Source organism: Triticum aestivum, chromosome 3B (genome assembly GCF_018294505.1).
Source record: "Triticum aestivum cultivar Chinese Spring chromosome 3B, IWGSC CS RefSeq v2.1, whole genome shotgun sequence".
Classification (NCBI taxonomy): Eukaryota; Viridiplantae; Streptophyta; class Magnoliopsida; order Poales; family Poaceae; genus Triticum; species Triticum aestivum.
Genome location: NC_057801.1, coordinates 232267865 through 232271001, shown reverse-complemented (window position 1 = coordinate 232271001; position 3137 = coordinate 232267865).

Below are 3137 nucleotides of genomic sequence, written 5' to 3'. Positions count from 1 at the left end.
GGCTTAAAGCAGCGATACGACCCGCCAAACACTGAACATCATTGATACACGCCGGCTTAGCCAGAGAGGTGATTGCCTTGATCTTCTCCGGGTTAGCCTCGATGCCCTGTTAGAAACTAGAAAACCCAAAAGCTTGCCTGCAGGCACACCAAAAACACACTTGGCCGGGTTAAGCATCATCTTGTAGACCCGAAGATTGTCAAAGGTCTCTTTCAGATCATCTATCAAGGTTTCATTCTTTCTGGATTTCACCACAATGTCGTCCACATAAGCATGAACATTGCGACCAATCTGATTATGAAGACAATTCTGCACACACCGCTGGTAAGTCGCCTGGGCACTCTTGAGCCCAAAAGGCATAGACACATAGCAGAAGGCTCCAAACGGAGTAATGAATGTTGTCTTCTCCTAGTCCTTAACTGCCATCTTGATCTGATGATAACCAGAGTAAGCATCCAAAAAACTCAAACGCTCACAACCCGCTGTAGCATCAATAATTCAATCAATACGAGGGAGAGCAAAAGTATCAGCTGGACAAGCTTTGTTTAAGTCAGTATAATCCACACACATACGCCAACTGCCGTTCTTCTTAAGCACAAGAACCGGGTTAGCCAACCACTCTGGATGAAAAACTTCAGCAATGAACCCGGCCGCCAAGAGCCGGGCTACTTCCTCACCAATGGCCTTACGCCTCTCCTCATTGAATCACCGAAGAAACTGCTTGACCGGCTTAAACTTTGGATCAACATTAAGAGTGTGCTCAGCGAGTTCTCTCGGTACACCCGACATGTCAGGAGGCTTCCATGCAAAGATATCCCGGTTCTCACGGATGAACTCGATGAGCGCGCTTTCCTATTTGGGATCCAGATTAGCACTGATACTGAACTGCTTGGATGAATCGCCTGGAACAAAGTCAACAAGTTTAGTATCATCGGCCGACTTAAACTTCATTACCGGCTCATGCTCTGTGGTTGGCTTTTTCAAAGACGTCATATCCGCCGGGTCAACATTATCCTTGTAGAACTTCAATTCTTCTGTCGCACAAATAGATTCAGCATAAGCGGCATCGCCTTCCTCACATTCCAAGACTATCTTCCGGCTCCCATGCACTATGATGGGGCCTTTATGACCCGGCATCTTGAGCTACAAATAAACATAACACGGCCTCGCCATGAACTTGGCATAAGCCGGCCGCCCAAAGAGAGCGTGATACGGGCTTCTGATCTTGACCACCTCAAAGGTTAATTTCTCAGCCCTGGAATCGTGTTCATGTCCAAAGGCCACATCCAGCTCAATCTTACCCACTGGGTATGCCTACTTACCAGGAACCATTCCATGAAAAACAGTGTTGGAAGTCTTGAGATTTTTGTCAGTCAAACCCATGCGGCGAAAGGTCTCATAATAGAGGATATTAATACTGCTGCCTCCATCCATGAGCACCTTAGTGAACTTGTATCCACCAACCTGAGGCGCTACCACCAAGGCCAAGTGACACGGATTATCAACCCGGGGAGGATGATCCTCCCTACTCCATAGAATAGGCTGCTCAGACCATCTCAAATAACGAGGATCTGCCGGCTCAACAGCGTTCACAGCCCTCTTATGAAGCTTCTGGTCTCATTTACACAAACTGGTGGTGAACACATGATATTGCCCACTATTCAGCTGCTTTGGATGGCTCTGGTATCCACCCTGCTGCTGCTGCTGACCACCCTGGCCAGATTGCTGGTTATGACCACCTTTGATTACCCTGAGAATTGTGAAAATTGGAATTTGAACCGTCGCCCGGGCCATGAAAACCGCCGCCACCTAAGTCGCCGCCCTGCCCATGATTACCGTCGAACATGTTGGAATTCTTGAAAGCCTTCATGATCGTACAGTCTTTCCATAGATGAGTGGCCGGCTTCTGCTGAGTACCATGCCTTGGACAGGGCTCATTCAGTAACTCCTCAAGCGTTGGGCTTGACCTGCCGGAACGGGGAGGTGGTCTCCCCTTACGTCATTGGTTGTTACCCTGCGCATTGGTGTTAGCCACAAATTCCAAGCTACCATCAGCCTTACGTTTATTACCTCCTTGATTTGCCGGGTTATGCTGAGGGCCATTGCCGTTCATCTTTCCCTTCCCTGTCTTCTCATCATCAGACTCATGATCCTTGGTACTGTCAGAGTCGGCGTACTTGACCAGAGCCGCCATCAGCGTACCCATATCATTGCAATCGCGCTTGAGCCGCCCAAGCTTCATCGGCTGAAAACAGCAATTCTTCTCCAACATTAAGACTACAGAGCCGGCATCCATCTTATCAGAAGAATATATTATGGCTTTGACCCAGCGCATCCAATGGGTTGTGGACTCGCCCTCCTCCTGCTTGCAACTAGTCAAATCCACGATTCACATGGGCAGCTTGCATGTATCCTTGAAGTTCTGAATGAACCGGGCTTTTAACTCCGCCCATGAACTGATTGAATTAGGCGGCAGTCCTTTCAACCAAGTGCGGGAGGTTCCATCCAACATCATGGTGAATTACTTGGCCATCGCAGTGTCACTAACCTCCAGTAATTCAATAGACATCTCATAGCTTTCAATCCATGCCCCAGGCTGTAAGTCGGCTGTATAATTAGGCACCTTCCTAGGTCCTTTGAAATCCTTGGGCAAATGCTCATTACGTAGAGCTGACACCAGACAGGGGACACCTCCGGTCCTGGTGGCCACGCCTGCCTCAATAGAAGTCGTCGGATAAACCGGATAAGGCTGGTAAGCCGTCAGTTGAGCCGCCTTCTCAGCCGCCTACTAAGCCGCCCGCTCAGCCTCTTGACGTATTCTGTCCTGATCCACTAGTTAAAGGCTCCATTGCGCGTCGGGTCATGCCCGCCTGGCTGGTTACAGCGTCGGGCGTTGCTTGAAACGGACACTGAGTCCATGTGCTATAAATCGGGCTCCGGCTTTGACGAGGGGTTGAATGAATCCTGTCCCAGCTATATGAGTATGCCTCCTGTTGTGCTAAGGCCGTTTGAAGAAGTTCTCTGACCCGACGGGTTTCAACCGTCGTCGGAGAGTCGCCATCCATCGAGAGAGCCGTCAGTCATGCCGCCGCCGTGATCATGTTCTCCAACGGGTTAGAATAATGACCCGGTGGGGT